Source organism: Delphinapterus leucas, chromosome 3 (assembly GCF_059928025.1).
Source record: "Delphinapterus leucas isolate spDelLeu-1000000601 "Yukka" chromosome 3, BTC_Dleu_Yukka2, whole genome shotgun sequence".
Taxonomy (NCBI): domain Eukaryota; kingdom Metazoa; phylum Chordata; class Mammalia; order Artiodactyla; family Monodontidae; genus Delphinapterus; species Delphinapterus leucas.
The window spans coordinates 151,409,892-151,435,525 of record NC_143131.1 but is presented as its reverse complement, the minus strand read 5'-3'; the positions used below and the strand labels follow the sequence as shown (position 1 = coordinate 151,435,525).

The following is a 25,634-nucleotide window of genomic DNA, read 5'->3' as shown; positions in this document are numbered from 1 at the left end:
ATTCATGTTCTTTTTTGTAGCATTACCTTGGTCATTTTCATTCTATTGTATGAATGTATCACAATTTATTCTACTGTAAGTATTCTAAAATTAATCCATTTTAGAATAAATGGCATTTGTTCGTCTGACTGATATGAATAGCATAACTCTAAATAGTCTTGTGCTTGTTTCTTGGAACACATGTGCATATATTTCTATCTCCTAATTCTCAAAATTTGGTGTTATGCTATATCCCACACTCATGTTTCTGTAGAATTCAAAGATATATTCTTATGAAAGAAAGTTGGAAAGGAAGGACAGGCTGAGGTAACACAACAGAACCAGATGTACTGAATTGGTTGCCTGATTGCAGTCTCACAGATTTTTGGTTCAGTATCTAATGGGTTAAGCTGAGTTCCTTCACGTGTCACTGAAACAAATGAATAGAAGAAGTAAATGATCAGTGTCATCTTTATCGTTACTAATTCTTTGTTTAACCTTTGGTAATATGGGTGAGATGCAATGCCTTCCTGCTCTTATGCTTGGTTCAACCATTTTTATTGCATTATTTCTGTTCTTTTGTCTGGCTAAGTTTTTCCCATCACAGAGTATGCTGTTCCCTTTGCCCGAAATATGTTCTTATTGTAAAACATTGGTCGCATGACTAACTCCTTTTGTTATTGAGGTAAAGCTGACGTACAGTGTTAGTTGCAAGTGTATGACCTAATAGTTCAGTATTTGTATACACCGCTAAGTGATCACTATAATAAGTCTAGTTACCCTCTGTCACCTTACACAGTTACAAACAATTTTTTTTTCTTGTGATAAGAACTTCTAAGATTTACTATCTTAGATTCTTTCAAATATGGAACTCCTCCCTTCCTTCTCAGGATCATTTCATCTGAACTCGGAAATCTTCTTTGATAGTCCTACCGCCCCCAGTCACTCTCTATTACATTTACCCCTTATAATTGCTGTTAGTTAATTCATCTCTTCAATGGTTATCTTGTTTATAGTTTATTCTTTTTTCTGGTCCCTCCTTTCCCTGCCTTCCAGAAATATAAGCACCAGGAATCTCATTTCTTTTGTAGAACAAGTTAGCTACAGTATGTGGAACAATACCAGTTCATAATAGGTGCTCAATAAATGTCTAATGAATAAATGGAAGAAAGGAAGGTAGAGGTTTGGAAGGAGGCCAAGCAGTAAAGAGACTATTTGCATGTTTCAAAAATGCTGTAATTCTTCATGACAGGTGTAAAAGAGGAGATTTGTGGATTCAGATCTTATAAGGAGACTAAGCAATCAAAGATACCAAACCATTGAAGGTTAGAAAGAAGCAGGGAGCTCAGTGTTTCCACACAGTGAGGCAGACTGAAAGTAATAAGGGAAACCAAAAGCCCAGGACGGTGTGTGACTGTCATTCCAATGTTCTATATACCTCTTTGCCAAGCTATACATACATGAATTCCTAACAGTCTGACTAATGTTCATCTCAAAGAAAGAATCTGAGTCAAAGTGACCTCAGGGTTACTAGCCATGGAAACAGAGGAGGGAGAGTGTGGTCATTAGACGCTGTTGTCAAAGAACAAAGGAGGGACAAAAAATAGAAGTTTGGTGCTCTCCCACATTGATTTGGAGGAAATTGGCCAACATCCAATGTGAGCAAGGCAGTTGGGTAACCCTGGGAGAATGAGTCGTCTTGGCAGGCTCGCAGAAGTGCCTGCTTGTGTCGATCATCACTGTAATGACAGATACCAAGGGTCAATATTTACAAGGGTCCACTAGGATGAGTAGTAAGATGAGTCTAGGAGTGGTCCCCAGGAAATCACAGAGCAGTGAGGCTCATAGAAGAGATATAAATTCCAGGAGTTGACCAAACTGTTAGCTATAAAGGAAATGTATATTTAACACATGAAGAAAAGAGAGCCAAGTACTACTGTAGGCAGATCCAATAGGAATGTAATATAATACTTGTGGTTACAGACAGGGAAAATGTTTAAATATCTGTAGTGTCAAACTGCCATATATTAACCCTTTAGTCAAACACGGTTTCTACCCATTTAGGCTATTTTCCTTCCCTGCCAAAGATGGCAACTTTCATTTTACCATGTTAGTGAGTAAGGGAAATGACTCATTTTACAGACAACTTGGCAAGACTATAAGTAAGAAAAGGAGGGCATGAACTGTGTCCTGTAGGTAACAAAATGCTTTTCTAAAGTCATTGCTGGGGAAATAGTAAAACATTACAACCCAGGAAGTCCAGGTAAATTATATGAGAGAGTAGTCAGTAGATGTCACAGGGGAAAAATACAAGCATTTCTGAGAGGAAAAGTAAAAGGCTTTGATGTGATGTCTCTGACACCTAAGTGGAGCAGAGAATCTGAGGCAGAGATCCATGCCTCTCATTTGTGAGAGCTCAAATAGGGAGGGTTGTGCTGAGTAATTTTGCTTGGCAATGAACTTAATACCTCCCTCCTCTTCCCCTCCCCCCACAAAAAGCAAAATTAAACTAGGTAGCAGAGGTAGATCATCTCCCTCCTAAAGCCGACTCAGCATTCCACAGCATTTATACATCAAATTCCAAGAACTAGGCTATAAAATGTGGAGTTCATTTTGCCACCTTGCAAAAGGAGCTTCAGCTTCTCATTTCTCTTACCTTGTGATGAGGAGGCCTTGAATGGGTCGTTCCTGAGGACCAAAGAGACCCAAAGAGTGATAATGGCATCCCAACCTTGATCTCTGTCTCCCCTAAGAACTGCCAAGCCCTGTGGGCCTTGAGGAATTTTCTGTTTCTCCCCCAATCTCTAGGAACAAAGGTGTGACTGACTCTTTCAACTGAGTGACTCTCAAGGATCTGTAGAGAATGAACTCTTTCATTAAAGTAGCACAGGAAATCCCAATGCTAAGAGGAGAAGCCAGTCTCAGTACAACCCTATGAAACATCTTATTTTCTAGTCTAGGGGTAAGGCAATGAAAATTCTCAGTTCCTGCCTCACTTAGAGGTAGTACAGGTCAGAACTTCCCTGGTGGTGCAGTGGTTAAGAATCCGCCTACCCATGCAGGGGACATGGATTCGATCCCTGGTCCGGGAAGATCCCACGTGTCGCAGAGCAACTAAGCCCGTGCACCACAACTATGGAGCCTGTGCTCTAGAGCCCGTGAGCCACAACTACTGAGCCCACGTGCCACAACTGCTGAAGCCCACATACCTACAGCCCATGCTTCTCAACAAGAGAAGCCACTGCAATGAGGAGCCCATGCACTGCAAGGCAGAGTAACTCCCACTCGCCCCAACTAGGGAAAGCCCGCCCGCAGCAACAAAGACCCAACACAGCCAAAAATAAATAAAATAAATTTCAAAAAATGTTAAGAGTGAAGGGTTTTTTTTTTTTTTTTAAAAAAAAGGTAGTAGAGGTCAGAGAATAATTGAATTTCAGAGCTGAAACGGATATTTCTGACTACCTACTGTAATCACCTCACCTTCCTGTTAAGGATATTACCAGGAAGGAGAAGTGACTTATACAGTTCATCCCATCATGGGTTTATGTAATGTCTATTTACATAGCACCAAACATACTTTTACCAGGCACTTCATTATTGGTTATACAGATAAAATATGACTAAGACTTGATTCTTGCCCTCAGGAACTTGCTATCAATTGGGCAGTTAAGATGAGTAAACCGAGAAAGGCATTGCCGTAGTACAAAAGAGGACAGTGTACACAGTGGTTAAGAGTACAGGCTGTGGGTTGAAGCTATCTGAGTTCAAACACAATACCACTGCTCACACGTTGGGTGGCCTTGGGCAACTGAGTTCACTTTACTATGCTTCAATTTCCTTTTCCATGAAACGTTGATAACATTAGCATTTATCTTATAGGGTTACTTGATGATTAAGTGAGAAAATGTATACTCAATGCTTAGTAAAATATTTAGTAGTAGTAATCGATCAATAAATGTATTATTATCAGTAGTAGGTGCAATAGAGTAGGAACATCATCATTATCATTAGATTCCAGGTGTGGTAGTTTAAAAAGAAAGCTTCCCAGCAGTGGGATTAATAGTCCATGATTATATTAAGGTTTAGGAAGAGTGTTCTGGCAAAAGGGGTTAAATTATTTTCTGGTTTCCTGGACTTTGACTTTGTGGAGCCTTCTGAATGTCAAGGTTTTGGCTAGAGCTGTAACTGAATTGCAAACATAACTCTCATGCTCGTGATGATCCTGGATTTATATGCCATGTGTTCCAGAAAATGGCAGTGAAGTTTATGAGGAAGAAACAGCTCTTTCTCTTTCATACAAAGGTGAAGTTTCAGTTGGAAGTGTGGCTTCCTAGGGTGTTTGTTCTTACCCCACTGACCCAAACAGAGTGAACTATATGACAACAGGGTGTATATCACAGTATGTCATAGAGATGTAAGTTGGTAACATTTTGTATCTTCCACTGTAGGCTGTAAGTATTCTGAGGTCTGGGATGTAGCAGTTATCTATTGCTGAGTAACAAACCACTCCAAAACTTAGTGACTGTTTTTAGTGACTGAAACAACAGTAGTTATGGAATTTGCATTTCGGGCAGGGCTCTGTGGGGATGACTTGTTCTGCTCCATGCTTGACTTGAGGCTGAGATCCACTTTCTGGATGGCTCACTCATGTGGCTGGCAAGGTGGTGATGGCTTTTGGTAGTGAACTCAATCAAAACTGGAGTACTCATTTCTTGCTGGCTGCTTATTTGGGTTTCCTTACAGCATGGCTACCACCTCAGAGCAGTCAGACTACTTACATAGTAACTTATTGCCACTCGTGAGTGTCACAGAAGTACCAGGCAGAGACTGTGTGGCTTTGTAAATCTAGCTTCAGGAGTCAAATAACGTTACTTCTGCCATAGTTGCAAGTGCATCCACATTCAGGGGGAAAGAACATAGGCCCTCATCCCTCTATGGTGGAAATGTCAAAGTTACATGATGAGAGGGACATGTGGGTATGACTCTGTTGAGAAACACAATCTGCCAAAAATGCCACTTCGGTTTTGCCCACCAGAGCGTCCAGAACAGTGGTGACACAACACGGGTACTTAATCAATATAGCTCTGAATGAATTATAGCACTGAATACATTGAGTGAATGAAAATAAATGAATAGACTACTATTGCTACCCCAGTTCCTGACCCTTTCTGAATGACACGGATATTAGTATCAAACTTGGCTCCTGGCTTGAAATTTTGCTCTTTAATCTGGGCACTTACTTATGTATGTCTGTAGTTGATGTTGGAGTCTTAAACTCCTTTGGGGAATAAGGAAATGATTACAAAGACAGAGCGGTAGTGCCTTTGAAGAAAAGTAATTTGAATAAGTGAGGTAGAATTTGGTTGTAAAGATTTATCAAGTCGTCAAAGAGAGGAAAATAGTTCTGAAGGAGGAAAATAATTGATGATGAACCAGCGTGGTTGCGATGAAGGAAACAATATGATGACAAGAGATCGGGCAGCTTCTAGGGGAAGAGCAGCCAAAAGAATCATCAGCAAAACTCTGTTTAATTAATGAACGGCAGCAGAAGAAGGTGCTCTAAAAAGATTAGAGATGGCACTTGAGGCTGTGCCTCCTGGGAAATATTGGATGACTGAAGTACTTCTGTGTGTGATGTGATTAAAATAATCAACTAGAATGTTGAACATTGAATCATGAATTTAAAAGATTTTGTCTGCCTGTGTAAAGCAAACATAAGACAGTCATTTTTGATTAATCTTGGCGAATAGGGAAGACCACCAATATAATGGTTGTTTCCAGAAGCCATAGTGGAAATGTCTTATTCTTTGTCCATAGCAACCTGATATATTATTGTCCATCAAGATTTTAACTCTGTGCCCTTATTATAAAGTATATTTGGAGCTGACAGTTGCAACTTGAGCTGCGTAACTTAGGATAAAAGGTACAGATTGTAAATTTCTCCTCTGTATCATCCATGATTATTTTTATTTTTTTAATGAAAACGAAAGAGTGTGTAATCTTGTTAGTAAGTGCAACTCCTCAAACTTCAGAACAGAAAAAAAAGTAGAATTTTGTTGATTATGTCACTCTTGATCATTTTGCCTTTGTCAAGTGTTTCTTGGATTCTTCCAGAATGTTGACATTTACCCAACTTTGACTGAAGTTAAGGGAAAACTGTATTCCCTTTTTATTTGCTTTTTATCATCCTTTTCTAAAATTTTGTTATAGGAAAAGAGGCACACAGGGATTTAGCTATAAGGCTTCTGAGTGTTATGAATTAACAAGAGAGCAGTATTATTCCCATATCTCTGATTCCTACTGTCGTGGTGGGAATGACCAATAATTACGTTTTTTTTCTTATTTCACTGTACTACAATAAATGCATGTTGCAGCTGAACGGGTTTGACAGAAAACATACTTCAACTATGTGACTACATTTACAGTTATTTACATATTAATGGTATAGGATTTGGACATCATAATGTCATCACTGGCTTTCAAAAACACTTAGAATATTCTTTTAATTAAGTTTAGATTTGCTATGAGAGTTTGAAAATATAATTTGTGCCGAATTCTAAAGCTGAGTAGTCAAGGACATTATTTAAAAGTTCTCATAAACTTTAAATTATGCTTCAGTTGATGTTTCTTGCTAAGCAGAACATTAATTTGGTTTTGCTGTATATAAATATATCAAAATTAAGAAGTAAATATTTTCATCGGCTCTTTAGACACTCGGATTAAGGTATCTGAAGCAGGCTGGTCAGGAACCTTTGACCTAGTAGTGGAGTTTACAGATATGGCAAACCCCTACGGCAGATTAAAACATTGCATACAAAGACACCAGCTATGTCTTCAAAACACACCAAACGTCACTGCATAGTTTGTTAAGGTGATCATATAAGAGGGCGAAAAAATTCAGGTGGGGCTTTGGCTACAGAGTGAGACACTGCCGCCCCAAGCTACAGTACTTCCACTTCTTTGTTCTCACTAGCTCCTCACTTCCCACCAGCACCTTTCAGTAGAGTCCTAATCGCCACCTATAATTAGATTTTTATTTGTGCCTTAACATGCTTAACGTCCGCCTCCCTCAGACAGGGGATACCCTTGATGGAAAGACTATGGGTAATTTGTGTTTCCCTCTGAATTCCTGATACTTAGTATAGGACATCACATATAGTAGGCACTTCAGTTAATTTTTATTAAATGTTAAAAGATGCCATTTTGGGAAAGAGATTTCTCATTTAACCTTAATCAGAGCAGCACCAGGATTGGTCCCAGGCATAGACTTTAGAGCCTCAGTTTACATTCATATATATGTGAAATCATCAGCACTGCCTTCTCTCAGGCAACAGAGTCACATGCGTTTAATTCAGGATCTGTTTTCTTTTTTTTTTTTTTTTAACATCTTTATTGGAGCATAATTGCTTTACAATGGTGTGTTAGTTTCCGCTTTACAACAAAATGAATCAGTTATATATATACATATGTTCCCATATCTCTTCCCTCTTGCGTCTCCCTCCCTCCCACCCTCCCTGTCCCACCACTCCAGGCGGTCACAAAGCACCGAGCTGATCTCCCTGTGCTATGCGGCTGCTTCCCACTAGCTATCTACCTTACGTTTGGTAGTGTATATATGTCCATGCCCCTCTCTCAGTTTGTCACAGCTTACCCTTCCCCCTCCCCATATCCTCAAGTCCATTCTCTAGTAGGTCTGTGTCTTTATTCCTGTCTTACCCCTAGGTTCTTCATGACATTTTTTTTTTCTTAAATTCCATATATATGTGTTAGCATACAGTATTTGTCTCTCTCTTTCTGACTGACTTCACTCTGTATGACAGACCCTAGGTCTATCCACCTCATTACAAATAGCTCAATTTTGTTTCTTTTTATGGCTGAGTAATATTCCATTGTATATATGTGCCACATCTTCTTTATCCATTCATCCGATGATGGACACTTAGGTTGTTTCCATCTCCGGGCTATTGTAAATAGAGCTGCAATGAACATTTTGGTATGTGACTCTTTTTGAATTATGGTTTTCTCAGGGTATATGCCCAGTAGTGGGATTGCTGGGTCATATGGTAGTTCTATTTGTAGTTTTTTAAGGAACCTCCATACTGTTCTCCACAGTGGCTGTATCAATTTACATTCCCACTAACAGTGCAAGAGGGTTCCCTTTTCTCCACACCCTCTCCAGCATTTATTGTTTCTAGATTTTTTGATGATGGCCATTCTGACCGGTGTGAGATGATATCTCATTGTAGTTTTGATTTGCATTTCTCTAATGATTAGTGATGTTGAGCATTCTTTCATGTGTTTGTTGGCAGTCTGTATATCTTCTTTGGAGAAATGTCTATTTAGGTCTTCTGCCCATTTTTGGATTGGGTTGTTTGTTTTTTTGTTATTGAGCTGCATGAGCTGCTTATAAATTTTGGAGATGAATTCTTTGTCAGTTGCTTCATTTGCAAATGTTTTCTCCCATTCTGAGGGTTGTCTTTTGGTCTTGTTTATGGTTTCCTTTGCTGTGCAAAAGCTTTTAAGTTTCATTAGGTCCCATTTGGTTGTTTTTATTTCCATTTCTCTAGGAGGTGGGTCAAAAAGGATCTTGCTGTGATTTATGTCATGGAGTGTTCTGCCTATATTTTCCTCTAAGAGTTTTATAGTGTCTGGTCTTACATTTAGGTCTTTAATCCATTTTGAGTTTATTTTTGTGTATGGTGTTAAGGAGTGCTCTAATTTCATTCTTTTACGTGTAGCTGTTCAGTTTTCCCAGCAGCACTTATTGAAGAGGCTGTCTTTTCTCCATTGTATATTCTCACCTCCTTTATCAAAGATAAGGTGACCATATGTGGGTGGGTTTATCTCTGGGCTTTCTGTCCTGTTCCATTGATCTATATTCCTGTTTTTGTGCCAGTACCATACTGTCTTGATTACTGTAGCTTTGTAGTATAGTCTGAAGGAAAAGATTTTTGTTGTTTTTCTCTTAGTGATTATGAGCCCTCTTAACTCAAATACACTTGAATTTATACTTTTTGATCGAAATTATCATTACTTTTGGATCACCCCAGGTAGAAGTTCCAATGATATTGTCCAAGTTAATTTATCTTATAGAAAATTTAGGATGGCTGCCCATTTCTGGTGTAGTGAATTTTCCAGTTCCTAACAGAATATCACCCACAGAGACTTGGCTGCTCCTTTCAACAAATGAAAGGGAACACACTAATTTCTTAGCTCATCCCAGGATACAAGACAGCACCATGAATCAAAGATCAGAGTTTTGCTTGATTCAGCCACCAAATGCCACTTTCTTCTCAGTGTCATCTAGCGATGACACTTGGATCTCTGCTCATCCTGACTCTAGCCAAGAGATAATTGCTTGGACTGAAGCCTAGGCATGCAGTACACATTGGCTTCCTGTTGGGAACCACACTCAGAGAGAGAGTGTGTCAACCTTCGGTTCTTACGTAGCTTTTTCAAAGAATTCTTGACATCGATGATTCCTCCTTGCAATTTTTGGAATACTAAGACTATATAACAATTTATTAGGAGCCTCTTTAGCAACACCTAAAGACTGTGGGAAAGATGAAAAGAATGCACACAAAGGACAGGTGGACTTGCTGGGGCTCAGCGTGCTGTTTGCTCTGTTTGTATGTCATTTACTGCTGCTGGCAATTTTAAGAATATATTCTTCATTGGATATCTGAAATAAAATACGTTTGTCTCAACTTACCCTAATTCAGCCTTTGAGAAAGTTTATCTTACTTTGGAAAAATAGTTTAAGCAAAGCACTTGAGGGAAAACGGGTTAGAGAAAATGTCTCCAAAAACTCAATGTCTTCATTAGTAGAAGTTACAGCTACCCCACTCATCTTTTAGATACTGAAATCTGACCTAACAAAATGAAAAATAAATAATCTAATTAAATATCAGGGAACTCCAGTGGTTATTAAGTATAAATACAATTAATGAATACAAAAGGACTTTCATAGTACATTATATTTTACAATTATTTATAATAGAAATAAAATAAAGATAATAAAAACCTTGGAAACTTTATTAATTGTAAGAGTTTATAGTGCTTGCAGTTACTGTGTTTTGTTTTGTTTTATTTTCCTCAGAAAACAGGTTGAAACCTCTAATTTATTTTATGAACTGCCAAATTTTGCAAAAGAGTCTAGGAACTCATCATGATTTGCCCCCTTCCAGAAATTCGTGTATTCCTCAGAAATCAATTCTACTTAAAACTTTCTGCTTAATTCAATCATTTCTGAGTGTTCTGGGAAATAATTTATTTAATAATCTCTGCTTTGGAAAAGATACTTGGAAAAATGAAAAAAGAAAGAATCATTAATAGAGTATGAAATAGGTTTGTTAGTTGACTCCAAGGAGGGTGGGGATTAGACTGTGGATGCAGAGTTTATAAGAAAAGAGGAAGAAATATGGAAGCAGTCATTATAAATACAGGAGGAAATCACATCTGTTAGAACTCATGGCCTGTGGCTATTCTGGATCACAGTTAGGAAAATGGTAAAGTAGATCTAGGTGGTAGACCAGGCGTATGACCCAAAGTAAATCCGTTGAACTGTGTGTGCCTAGACTCTTGAGCCTCAAAACATTCTCGTTCCTATTGGAAAAAAAAAAACACTATTATTTTCTGAAACCACACACACACACACACTCTACAGTGCTCGTACACTGGGCATCTTTGCATTATTAGGAATTGATGGTAGGAAGAGCATCATAGCTCGACAGAGTGGAGAAGTGTTTGTGAGAAGTGTTTGTGATAGAAAGGATTTTCGTACTTTAGAAGGCAAGTGTGATCACAGAATTCTTAAATCATGGCAAAGAACTCATTTCTTTTTGCCCTGTCAGACATTTGGTATTTCAAAAATGAACAGCTCTTACATTTTTGCAGTTACAGCAAGGCCTTCTCATGACTGCCATGTCCTGGCTGCTGACCTTTGCTCCAGTGTCATCTGGTGTCACTTTCCACCTTGCTCGTCTCACTGCAGCTACTCTGTTCTTATTTTAGTTCTGTGCTCCGATCTCTTTTCCAACACCTAGCCTCACACTTTCCCCCAGAGGAAGAATCTTTCTCTTTCTTTCTTTCCCTTTCTTTCCTTCCTTTCCTTTCTTTAACCTGAATGCCTTCCTATCAGCCTTTCTGTCTTCCTTTCTCTTTTCTTTTTCTTTATTCTATCTCTCAGCTCCTTTTGTAATTAGTCCCTTCTCATGTTTCTGTCCTGCCTGACATGTTTCTTACTGGGAGATACTTTTCCTGTGCACCTCATCTAAGATGGGTTCCCCCGTCTTACCCTCAGCTGTTAACTGCCTCAATATCCCATTTTCACTTAAAAAGTAAGAATTTTTTATTCTGCACTTCTTTGATATTGATATTTACATCTATCAGAATAATTTAACTCTGGGACATGAATTCCTATGACTGTCTGAAAACATTCTGAGGGTGTATACCAAAGAGTTTCTGTTTTTCAAAACTGTTCATAAATCATTTTCATAAGTAAAACGAAGACTCTTAGAGCTACACATTTTCATTCATTCCAATTTCCATAGAATCAATCGAACAAATATTTTTTTCTCTGCAGAGAGATCAAGATGGTTTTCCTCCCAGATACTTTAGTTTTCTATTCTTAGATTTGTATGTATATATCTTTGAGTGTGTATGTGTGTGTGTATATATATATACATATATATATGTAAAAACTGTATTTGCTCCCACTCAAATGTGGAAAGAATAAAATATGATGCTTTATTCCTCCATAAGTGTACTTCAGAAAAACTTAAACTTCCTAAGGGAATGTAATTCATTATGAGGTGAATACTCAGTGAAGTCATAGTTCACACTTACTATCAAGGTTATTCATCCCATCTCAAAGGGTGTTCCATCGTTTCCTTCCCAATGCAGGCCCGCTCTAGGTGCACGGGGATACCTACCTGTTCCCAGAGATTTGACAAAGGGGCCTATGGTCTGCATGTTCTTCTCTTCCTGACTTATAATAAATTCTAGATTACCATAAGTGATCTTTACTAGACTCTGAGTCATGGTTTCACATCTTGCTCTACCTGCTGCTGAAGTAGCTTAAAGCTGGTATAACTCATGGTCTTTTCAGAGTACAGTGGTTCCCTTTCTGCAGTAACTTGGCTCCATCTTGATTTTCTTTGCTTCAGATGCTCTGAGAGCATCTGAAATGCCTGCTTTCCAGGTCCTGGCATAGACTCTTCATGTCAAGGCATCCATCCCATGGCTACCTATTCCCTTACCATGGTGGTCTCAGCCTCCCCAGGAAGTTTAGCTCTCAATCCTCAGCAATTCCACTGGGGGTGTACCAGGCCTTCTAGATCCCTCTCCAATCCTGTGCAGACCTGACAGTATCTCATGTCTACTCTCTTCTTAAACATATCAAGCCACTCTCTTTCCTTAGCTATAAACAACAGCTAGCAAATCCTTTTCAGAGGGAAGAACTTTCAGGGTACTTAGCAAGTGAAGAGGCATCACCATGCAATTTAAAAAGCAGACCTTCAAAGCAAAATAATTTTCTAGGTACCTCTCTTGCAAGAAGAGGTTTTTTTAAAAGTTATATATAAATGACTGAGACCACTAACTAAAATACACATCTAATTAATATATATTTTTTAATCCAACACTGCCTTCTACCTTGTTAGCTACAAGATCCCTTGGAATTTTGAGATTCTGATATTGTTGTTGACATAGGGTATTAGATAAGTTTTTTCTAATAGGAAAAAAAATAAGTCAGCATTGAGACTTGAAGCTGAATCGTGACTGTGTTATTCTGTGCTGAACTTGCTCTATTTTTACCTGAGGTAACAAACTTCATGGCCAAGCCTTCATGGTAGAATGGGCACAAAGAAAGAAATTGGCTTACCAGTAAGAAGAGGTACTAGGAAAGTGTTTTAAATTTTGACATCTGGTATCATATATTATGTTTAGTTTGGACAGAGTAGTCTTTTTTTATTCACTATGACTGGCCTCACCGGTCAATTAATGACAGAAATAATTTAAAGAGGGGAGTCATTTAAAAATGTTTGATATAGATGTACTATTTTAACTGTCATTCACTTTATAATAATTTGAAGCAGGGCTACATTTACTGTTATTTGGTTTTTGTTTTTGTTTTATTTTGTATCTTAACATGAATTTACTTATCTTGTATAAACTGTATTTATAATGCATTGTCTTTTATTTCCATGTTGTTTGTCTTTTTTAAGTGAAATGAGAACGTAAATGTATTTGTAAAATGATCCAAGACTATAATCCTCATAGATTTTATATTCCTCTGCCTAATTTTTTAAATTTATGTTTTTCTATACATAATTCAAGACTTTGTTTGTAACCTGCTTAAGTATTTTGAAACCATTAAGCACAGACTTCAAAAGAACTGCTCTTTCCATGCTCATATTCCATTAGGTTATATAAATAACAAAGAAGTAATAAAAAGGACACCTGGGGGAAACAAATTGAGAAAAAGCACAAATTATTCTTGATAAACATGCAGCTTATGTGGTGGTGGCAGAAATGGGAGAGTATTAGACCATAATTTAGTATCCTGGTGCAGTCCTTGGTTGATGAACATAAGTTTTAAGTCTTGCAAAGAAAATTGGTATTCTTAGTTAACCCAATAGGTTAGTTAAATTGAGACCAGTTGAAAGGGCTTCTCCCATGTTTACACACATTTTATATAATCATATCAATCATGCATGTATTTTGTATTTCTTTTCTTTTGTCTTTTAGCTTGGTTGAATTCAGTAGCCTTCTGGAGCCCCTTCTCCTGGACACCTACTCAACTATGTGTTGGGAAGACCAAGGCGAATAAGGACTGGACTCTGAATGCAGTGAGGGTCTAAAAGGGAGATAACAAACACTCATCCATGCTTTATGTAGTAAATCCCACCAAGCACAAAATCTAAAAGTACATCGTTTCACATATTAAAAATAGGCCCCTATGTCACTTATTCTTATGCCAGTTTTTCTTCAGTATTTTATGTAAAATTTTACTTGATAATTTAGATCAAGTTTTAAAGATGTAAAAATATCTGGATAAAAGTATGTGCCCTTATCACTAATTGTCAGTCTACATCAGCTACTATTTATTTTAAAGTACTTCATTCCAGTGTGAGGAGGGTTACATTTAAATATTTCTCAGTCTCCTGAGATTTCTGATTCATATATGTAGCTCTGAAATACTGTGAGCAGGGTGCCATTCAATGCTTTTATGGAGTTTGTTTTTTTTTGCTGCTCGTGAACTGCTATGTGCCAGATGCCCCATTCATAACATCTCTTAACTCTGATAATGAGTAGATGTCATTATTTTGCCTTCCAGCACTTCTGATCAATATCAGGCTAATATTATTTTCTCTCTGATTTTCCTTTATATTTTCAAAATTTATAGCAAACACAAAATGAAGTAATTATTTAATGTTTAACACAGTACAGTTTTTTTTTGACTGCCCTCTAAGCCCTTGCAACTAGGATCGACTTTATTACAAGTTTAAAAAATTATGAAAATATTTTAGCATAAATATTTATTTAGTGGTACCCTTAACGGTGAATTTATGAGTTTTTTAGGCCACTTTTCAAACTCATTTTAGTTTCAATTAAGATTTGGTGGAATATTTCTTAAACTCATATAAGAAAATATAAGACCTAAAAAGGAAATGTAAGTCACATTCTTTAGAATTATCTTTCTGTTTATACCCAGTATTTCTTAGTTATCGGAATAAAATTGTGAGCCCAGTGCCTGACACATATTTGGCACTCAGAAAAGTGTATTAAATGAATGCATTCAAACTGAAATAACGTAACTGCTTAGTTAAGGCTTCTCTTGTTTTAGGTGTTTTTTTACAAGATTCTTTTCATTTTAAAAGAGATAATAGAGACTTTAGAAACTGAAAGGTAATGTTAATAGGAATCATAGCAATTATCTCGTCTATCTTCTCCAATTTTCAGATGGAGCTGACAAAGAAATTAAGTGATTTAACCAATGGCAAGTTAAATAGACTTCAAACTTTCAGATGTATTATTAAGCCATGTAGTTAATTTGGTTCAAAGTTTTGATTTAACCAACATGTATTAAGTATGTGTAATGATGAAGGCACTCTAATGAGCGCCAAGCTTAAAAAAAAAAAGAAACACGAAATTCCTACCCAAAGTTTGTAAACTACGGACTAGTATTTGGGAACCACTGAAATTTGATTCTTAGGCTCAGGACTGGAGTCTGGGCGGGCGATACTGATTTGAGAGTCATTAGTATACACTTGTAATTGAACGGATGCAGTGAATGAGATCACACAAGAAGAGGAAATAAAACGAAAGAAAGAGTAGAACTAGTGGATTCCTGGTGAAGACGTATTTATAAGATGATACAAAGAGAATCAAGGGGGAAAAGAGACATATAAAAGGAGTGAGAATCAGATGATAAATAGTTCCTTGAAAATCAAGGGACAAAGAGAACCAGGTAGTAAATGATGGGAGGTTTCTTGTACCTTGCAGAAAACTCAATTATGATGAAGACTTAAAAGACACTATTAAAATCAGACATTCAGCATCACTGGGGATTCTTGCAAAAGTGCTTTGCTACAAAGGGAGTAACATATGAGCCACAATGAAGATTGCAAATTCTTGGAAAGAAGGAAAGAGGAGGAAAGAAATAATACAAATAAAAGACCAGCATTTTCCAGAATGAGTTCTGCTATCTTCACAGGTTTTAGTAGCTATTACTTGAAAAATATAAAGGAGAGCGTTGGGGTAGAGAGTTCACTTGTGAGATATCTTGAGGAAACAATTTAAAAAGTTAATTTTGCTGCAGGACTTCAGAAAATTTATTTGGCAAATGGGAATGGAGAATATCCAAAAGAGGGTATATTTGGTCATCTATTTTCTTTAAAAAAAAACAAAAACAGTTTTTGGGATTACTATTCTATATTAGTCACTTGGGAAATTTTGCTTTGGAATAAAAAGAAAAAGCCAAGATATTTAACACTAATAGAAAAAGAAAGAAGAGAAAGAAACAACAGGAATTCAAAAAAAATTCTCCAGCTTTATTAAGATATAATTGACATATAACATTGTGTAAGTTTAAGGTATACAATGTGTTGATATGATACATTTATATATTGCAAAATGATCACTACCATAGTACTAGCTGACACCTCCATCATGTCACGTAACTACCATTTCTTTTTTGTGGTGAGAACATTTAAGGTCTACTCTTAGCAACTTTCAAGTATATTAAACAGTTTTATTAGCTAAAATCACCGTAATGTAATTAGACCCAGAGAACTTATTCATCTTAAAACTGGAAGTTTGTACTCTTTGGCTGACATCTCCTGATTACCCCCAACCCCCTGCCTCTAGTAACCACCATTCTAGTCTCTGTTTCTATGAATTTGACTTCTTAAAAATTCCACATATAAGTGATATCCTACAGTATTTGTCTTTCTCCAACTTACTTCAGTTAGCATCGCGCCCTCAAAGTCCACCCATGTGATAGGTTGAAAGAAACCTTGTTTGTGTTGAGGTGTGAATCCCTTCTACTCCAGGATAAGTTTGATTAGATTTGAAAGCCCAAATATTGGAATTTCAATATGTTTAAAGGTTCAGTGCAAATAAAGACCTTCTGAAGTCAAGTGTACACTCAGATAGTGACAGAGCCATGCAACAGAATTTCTATTCATTTGTGTTTTCTTCACAAAGACATCCAGGAAAGATGCATCAAAGGGGAAACCTAGCAGAAAATCTTAAACCAAAATAATTGGTAAGGTTGATTAAGAGAGGAGAAAGCATGAAGCAAAGAAACTTAGTAAGTACTTTTTTCCAGCTTTATTTCAATATAAATGATATATAACATTGGGTATATTTAAGGTGTACAACATGTTGACTTGATACACGTATATATTGCAAAGTAATTACTACCATAACATTAGCTAATACCTGAATCATAATTTCCATTTATATTTTGTGGTGAGAATATTTAAGATATACTCTCTTAGCAACTTTCAAGTGTATAATACAGTATTATTAACGTAAATTACTATACTGTACATTAGATTCCCCAGAACTTATTTATCTTATAACTAGAAGTTTATAACCTTTGACCAACATATCACTTCTCTGCCACCTCCCAGCTCCTGGTAACCACCCTTTTTTTCTCTGTTTCTACAAGTTTTATGAATTTTGGGTTTTGTTTGTTTGGTTTTTTTAGATTCCATATGTAAATGAGATCATACAATATTTGTCTTTCAGTGTCAGGCTTATTTCATTTAGCATAGAGCCCTCAAGCTCTATCCATGTTGTCACAAATGGCAAGGTGTCTTTCTCATGGCTGAATAATATGTACATATGTATATACACCCCCCACCTCATCTTTATTCATTCATCTGCTGAGGAACACTTAGGTTGTTTCCATATCTTGGTTATTGTGAATAATGCTGCAATGAACATGAGAGTGCAGATATCTCTCCCAAGATCCTGTTCTCATTTCCTTTGTATATATACCCAGAAATGGGATTGCTGGATCATGTAGTAGTTTTATTTTTAATGTTTTGAGGAACCCTCTTAGTTTTCCATAGTGGCTGCACCAAGTTACACCCTCACCAATGGTGCAGGAGAGTTCCTTTTCTCTACATCTTCGCCAACACTTGTTGTTTCTCGTCTTTCTGATAATAGTCATTTTGACAGGTATGAGATGGTATCTCATTGTGGTTTTGCATTTTTCCGGTGATTACTGATGTTGAGGACTTTTTCATGTACCTGTTTGACTGTCTTCTTTGAAAAAAATAAAGAAGATTGAAATCATATCAAAAGCCTTTTCGTACCACAGTTGCATAAAACTAAAAGTTTTCCTAGTTTCCTAGTTTCTCCTAGTTTACCAGGAGAAAACTGAAAAATTAACCAATATGTGGAGATTAAACAGCATGCTACTGAACAACCAGTGGGTCAAGGAAGAAATCAAAAGAGAAATCAAAACCATTTCTTGAGACAAATAAAAATGAAAATACAATATACCAAAACTTATGGAATGCATCTAAAGCAGTTCTAAGAGGGAAGTTTTTAGTGATAAATACCTACATGAAGAAAAAAGAAAGATCTCAAATAAACAACCTAATTTTACAACTCAAAGAACTAGAAAAAGAAGAACAAGCTATGACCAAAGTTAGTGGGAGGAAAGAAATAAAGATCAGTGCAGAAATGAATGAATGAGAGACTAAAAAGAAAATAGAAAAGATCCCTGAAACTTGAGTTTTTTTGAAAAGGTAAACAAAACACACAGACCTTTAGCTAGACTTATCAAGAAAATAAAAGAGGATTCAAATAAACAAAATTATAAATGAAAGAGGGTACATTACACCTAGATACCACACAAATGGAAAGGAATATGGGAAACTACTATGAACAATTATGCACCAACAAATGGACAAACTAGAAGAGATGAACACATTCTTAGTAAGTACTTCTACTGGTCTTACATTCCTGCTCATTTTCTGGCATTCCAAAATCTTATTTGAAATTTTGGACATAAACATTCTTAGAAGAATCCACTGGTTAACAAAGAACATTTTGTTTCATACTTAAAATTTTCTTTTCAATTCATAACTGGTTTTCTGTATGTGAGACATATTGTTTTCTTATACCAAGTGAATGCTGTCGGGAGTGATCTTCCATCACTTGTTCCTGTTTCTGGAACACGGCTTGCTCTGTGGCTTGGCATTTTGGAGCTGTCCCTTTTAGACAAGTCTTGAATAAACCATCTTCTCACATAATTTGGCAGAAGCAAAATGGCATCCTCATGTAAAATGTCACCTGCTCTAGACTGGCATTATTCTTGAGATTATAAGTATTCGAATAATGCTCTAAGATTCCTCTCTGTTTATCTCAGAAATATTACTCCCTGATGGTTTCTAAGAGGATAGATTTGGTTATTTTATTAGGTCAAACTTTAATCCTTGATAGAGAGCAAAATATTTTAAAAACGGAGCCTAGGACAGATAAAGTTTGATTTAGTAATTAAACATTAGAGCTGGAAAGGAAAATAGAGTTCACTGATTTCAGTGATTAGTGAGATGACTCTAGAAGAATTTCTGTTTCAGTACCATTGTGGAGAAAGAAGGTAAGCTAAATTAGGGTTTTTGGTTCCTTGGTTTTCTCCCCTCATAGCATTTCTTTGGGTTTCTTTTTACATTGTGTTTTTCTTTAGTAGATTAACATTTTATTTTAAAACAATAATTTAACATAAATATTTCATATTGAAAAGTTGGAAAATTAGTTTTTAAGGGATTAAATGATTTTCCCAAGTCATAACTCTACTAAAAGATACAATGGGAACTAGGAACATGGTTTCTTGTGTTTTAGTGCTTTTTGATTTTTATTTCATGTTTTTGTTCTATTAAAGATCTAAGAACCCAATTGGAATTCCATAATAGGACATGATGGCTTAAAAAAAAAATAGAAAGAATGAAAGAAAAGAGTTATAAAGTGAATTAAAATCATCAATAATTATTCTTGCCTACTGCATTTTTCCTTCAAATAATTATTTCTTCACCTGTTTATATTCTTCATACTGTATGTGATAAAGAATTTAAATAATAAAATAAAAATTTCCCCAAAATGTATTCATCTCGATCAGGGTTTCTCAACCTCAGCACTAAAACTTTGGAGTGACACATTTTTTTGTTGTTTGCTGTCCTATGCATTGTATAATGTTTAGCAGCATCCTTGGCCTCAACCCACCAGATACATGGAGATATGACAGTCTTTTACTCAGTCATGATAATCAGAAATGTCTCAGAGAATGCCAGATATCCACCAGAGACAATACTACCCCCGGTTGAGAACGATTGATCTAAATAATGTACAGTCTAGATCCAAACTGAGACACCAAACTGAAGATAATCTTACCATATGTTAGCTATTGTGAGTAGACACTTGTTCCAAGATTTTAAGCAGTCCATTGTGATATTTTAGAAATTCTAAGGAAAACAGTCGTGGCTGTAAGAAGTGAGGCAGGTGTGGGAGTCAAGCCTTAATGCAAGCAGGTGAAGTGGGCTGCATGAGTGTTGACTATGTGCTTGGTGCGTGTGGAGAGTCCACAAAAATATTTAATATTCTAATTTAATTGAACTCAGTTCTTGTTAACTTTTTGTATTATGTGACCCTACATGTAATAGGCCAAAAGAGTTAAATATTTGTCTTTGATGGCTGGACAAGGCAGTCAGACTCTAGAGTAGAGTATGGTGATGGTGATGGGGATTTTAAGCTTGCCACTTTGATGTCCAGATGTGTCTTAGAATGAAAGACGGAAAAAGTCATGAAGAAAGGGCTATCTTGAGGACTAGCTTTCCCTAGTTACAATAAAAGGGAATTATTTTTTGTTTTTTTGTTGTTTTTTTTTACTTTGTATTAGTGAACAGCTATTAATCCCAGTGTGGAATTGTTCCTCTATCACCCACATAGTTCTCTTGAGTCTCTCAGCCACAGTGTCTGATCACTTCCTGGTGTAAAGCATGACTCAGCTTTGCCCAACTAGATTACTTTCATGCTATTTTCTGTACTTGTTCTATGGTCATTGGCATAGAGGTAACTATTACTTTAGCATTTTGACCTGTAATGATTTTATAAAGTAGCTGGGACAGTGATTATCTTACCTGTCAATGCAAAGAGCCTAGCCACAACAGGAGAGAACTAAGCCACCAAGCAAAAAGATACAAAGGCAAACAGACCCTGAACGATAAAGCACCTCAAGACTCTTTAATCACCTGGATCCAGCTGTATCTGAAGCTCAGGTTGCCCCTTGGACATCCAGCTACATGAGTCAACAAAGTAACCTTTTTTTTTTTTTTTTTTTGCTTCATCTAGTTTGTGTTAGGTTTCCATCACTTACAATTGAAAGAGGTCTGCTGAGTATGGAGAATATTCCCATTGAGCAAATGTGAGCAAGGAATTGCAAATGCATAGAAATAAAATGACAGCTATACAGATGAAAGACTAACACGAAACAACAAGAAAAGCCCCTTGAACTTTAATGCAGGAATAATGAACAAATAAAGAGTATGTGTGAGCTATCTCACAAAAACCTGTTCTTCAAGGAGAAGCAAGGCATCAGAGAAAAATGACCTCATAACAGATTGAAATAGAGACGATAATGGAGGAGGAAAATGTCCAGAATCAAACCAGAGAGTGTGTCCTTCTATTCACATACTGTTTGCAAATTCTAATGATGGAGGACCAGTAATTGAGTTCACCTGTGTAAGAACTGTATAATTCATTTATTCAGCCAACATTTACAAATTATCAACCAAGAGGGAAGGCTTCCAAGTTGTTAAACACCAAGTCTCTGAACTTCAGTCTTTATCCAAGATGTAAGTCCAGGGAGGGGAAAAAAAATTCAAGAAACCATGAATAGTATAAAAGCTATTGTAGGCAAGTGCAGAGTGAGACAGACAATTCACTCTATTACTTATGGCTTCTTCAATTGTAAGTGACAGAAAAAGGAATTCAAACTAGCTTAAGTAGGAAAAAAATTTGCATGAGGTTGCATTCAGGTTTGAACTCCTGAGTCCATGCACAGCTGGTCTCCTGGTTTGAACTCCTGAGTGCATGCACAGCTGGACTCAGGAGTTCAAACCATGGCACCTGAATTCTATCTCCTTCTCTACCTCTTAATTTTGTTTGCTTCTGAGTTGTCTTTCCACATTGTTGCAAAGAAGACAATTAGCAGATCTGGGTTAATGTCATTAGAGGTCATGACTCCAAAGGTAAAGTTACCTCTTTTCCTCACATGACATTTATTGACTCTGCTTTAGTCTTAGGCCCATTTCTGGAGCAATCTCTGTATCTAAGAGGATGTGCCTCAGCCTTGTCCATGTACCACTTCTGCAGCTGGGTGCTGGGACCATGATACTGACAGACCCACCAAGATAAGGTGAAGTGAGAGCTACTGAAAGGAAAAGAAGCTATGTAGTCAGTATCATTTATGATGATGATGGTTATGATGATAACCTTCATCATCATTATTCTAGATGACATTCAGTCTCCTAACACATCCTGGGTGGGACCTAGAAGTTGTCATGTCACATCTGAGCTAACTATTAAAGAGTAAGTATTTGTATGACTACTGTTGGTTAGGGTGAAAAACAAGAGGATACATTAGTGTAGAGGATTCAGTGTAATTATGCAGGCATGCTTTAGCAAAATTCGCTAATGTCCAAATATACACAAATTGTCATCTACCATTTATTGAGTACTGATTATGTGCCAGGCATTTGCTAAGTAAGCTCTTTAATTTGATCATCTCATTTAATTCTCCCAAATTTTACAAGGTAAGTATTACTCTCTTTCTCAAATTGCAAATAATGCTCAGTGAGGTGAAATAATTTACTTAATTAGCAAGTGGTAGAGTTTGGATTGAGACACAGGAAGTGTGAAACAAGAGCTTGGATATTTAATATGACTTTGTACTTAGGGGGACCATACATCTCAGTTTATGCCTCTTGTCCTGATACAATTATTAATTGCATCCCCTTCTACTTCAAAACATGTTCAGATTTTGACAATAAATTATATAACATGAACACTGCCTCCTTCATGGATATGTTTGAGCTCCCTTGTATTTTATATTCTTGTCTTTCATTGAGAATGATTTTAATAATCTTTTGTTTTAGGAGAAGAGCTTCATATTTACAAAGAAGGTGCAAAGATAGTACAGAGAGTTCTGATATCCCCACACCCACTTTCCCTTATTATTAGCACCTTATATTAATTTGTCACAATTAATGACAATATTGATACATTATTATTAACTAAAGTTCATACTTTATTCATATTTCCTTAGTTTTCACTTAGTGTATTTTTTCTGTTACAGGATCCCATCCAGGATATCACATTATGTTTAGTCATCATGTCTCCTTAGGCTCCTCTTAACTGTGACAGTTTCTCAGGCTTTCCTTGTTCTTGATGACATTGGCCCTTTTGCGAAGTACTGGCCAGGTGTTTTGTAGAATGTCTCCCAACTGGGATTTCTCTGATGTTTTCCTCACAATTATAATGGGGTTATGGGTTTGGGGGAGGAGATCACAGAGGTAAAGTGCCAATTTTATCACATAACATCAAGGGTGTATACTATCAATGTGGCTTATCATTGTTGATATTAACCTTGATCACCTGGCTGAGGTAGTGTTTGACGTGTTTCTCCATTGTAAAGTTACTCTTGTAAAATGGCTGTTAACCTTTTCAAGTTATGTTCATACAGAGAACATGCACACATTTTAAGTGTGTGAATCCATGACTTTTGACAGATATATTTACCCATGTAACCACTATCCCTTTCAAGATGTAGAACATTTCTGTCAGCCTTCTAAAGTTGTTTTAACTTGTCTTAATTTAATCTTTTGATTTCATAGAGTCCCTAAAGAATCCTTTCAGTTATGATTGAGTCAGAAGTGCCCCAACTCTTAGCAGACATATCACAATTTTGAGCTGCTCTCGAAATAAATAACCAGATTCTTAACTATGTTTGACTCTATCAGGTTACCTTTTATAGACTGGCCATCTCTCCATATATCTTTCCTGACTGGAATAACTAGGTAATGCAGACTTACCATCCCATGGACTTGAAACCTTGTCCTATAGGTAAGAACACCAGGATGAACAAGCCTCAGAAAGGGAGACTTAACGAAAAATCACAAGGAACCAATCTTTATAACTGCTAAAGTGTGACAGGATGTGAAGAAGGCTGACATGGCTGTGACAAATCTGGCTTAGAGAAGACTATTGTGGATAATATCATGGGATACCACCGCATTTTATATTCAGAGATTTCTAAGAGTGGACCTGAAGTAGGAGCAAGACAGGTATGGTCTTAACATCCTAAGTAAGACATTATCAGTATTCGAAAGAGGTTTCTAAAGCACTTTTATCAATTCCTTTTTTAAAGTATTAATTATAATATTAATCACTGTTGGATTTATAGGGAAATAATGTTTTACAAGAAGCAACATAAATATAAGTGTAAAAGTTCATGAGGCGGCATCATGCAAGTTATTTTATCAAAACTTATATAAAAATCATGGCATATAATTAGAGCTGAAAGAAATGTTAAATCTCAGAGAGCCACAAAAAAAAAAAAACTCTTCAGTTTATAGATAATAAAAATGGATGAGTTGAAAAATTTGCCCAGATAATTGGATCTTAACCTTATATATAAACTTTATTGTGGTATAGTTTACATAAACAAAAGTATATGCATATTAAATATATGATTGATGAGCTTATAAAATATAAACTAAGCATAAAACTTTATATACTAAAAACCACCACAAATTAGATATATAACATTTTCATCACCCTGGAAAGGTACCTTATACCCCTGTTTACTCAATCCATCCCCTATTCTCAGACCCAGGCTGATCTGCTCTCACTACATATTAACTTTGACTTTTCTAGAATTTCATATAAAAGATGTCATATTGCATACACTGTCTTTTGTCTTTCTTCCTTTACTTCCTATAACATTTTTGAGATATATCTGTTTAGTGTATAGTAGTTGTTCCCTTTTATAGCTGAGTAGTATTCCATTGTATGGATATACCACTTGTATTTATCCTTTTGATGGGCATTTGTGTTGTTTCCATTTTATAGTTATTTTGAATAACACCACTATAAACATTTATACAGAAATACCTGTGGATTGTTCTTTCCTTGGGTAGAAGTGGAAATGTTGGGTTGAATGGTAAGTGTATGTTTACCTTTATGAGAGACTGAGAAAGACTTTTCTAAAGTGGTTGCACCATTTTGCATTCTGACCAGCAGTGTATAAAAGTACTAGTTCTGCTGTATCCTTTCTAACACTCACAATGGTCAGTCTTTTTCATTTTAACCTTTGTAATAGGTAGTGGGATCTCATTTTGGTTTTAATTTGCTTATCCCTGAAAACTAATGGTGCTGAACATCTCTTCATGTGCCTACTGCCTTTTGTGTATCTTCTTTAGTGAACATATATTTTTTCTGTGTGTGTGTGTAGTATATAACCTTCCTTATGTACAAGTTCTTTGTAAAATATATGTTTTGTGAAATTTTCACCATTTCTGCTTCCTTCTCCCCTATTTTCTGAACGAGTCTCTGTAAGATTGACATTTTTCCTTAGATTGTTGATCACATTCACCAAGGAATGCCATCTGGACCTAGAATTTTCTTTGTGGGAATGATTTTTTATAGTTACTTTGTTTATCTTATTCAAACAGCTTTGTTGAGATGAATTTTACTTATAAAATCCACTAATTTCAAGGATACAATTTAGTCATTTTTAGTAACTACCAAATTATACAACCATCAACATGAATCAGTTTTAGAATATTTTTATTACCCTAATAAGATCTCTCATGCCCATTTCCAGTTTATCGCCATTCCCACCACCAGCCCCAGGCACGGGAAGGTTTTTCACTGTAAAGGAAATGTAACAAACATAAAGTTTTTAGATTTTTTTCTTTCTTTTTGAGTCAATTTTGGTAAGTTGTGCCTTTCAATGAATTTGTCCATTTCACTTAGTTATCAATTTTTTGATATAAAATTTTCATGACATTTCCTTATTTTCCTTTCCATGAGTCTAGGGTCTAGAGTGATGGTTTTTCTTTTTATATTGGTCATTT

General features: G+C 36.3%; 1 long non-coding RNA gene across 3 annotated transcripts in view; it reads left to right on the top strand.

Moving 5' to 3' along the window:
* The window catches only part of LOC149749756 (uncharacterized), an 80,220-nt gene extending 55,204 nt beyond the window's left edge, over positions 1–25,016 (top strand). For all 3 annotated transcript variants that reach the window (XR_016392506.1, XR_016392508.1, XR_016392507.1), the window contains exon 4: positions 13,729–25,016. This is a non-coding gene — a long non-coding RNA (uncharacterized LOC149749756). The remainder of the gene's footprint in view (positions 1–13,728) is intronic.
* The last annotated feature ends 618 nt before the right edge of the window (positions 25,017–25,634 follow it).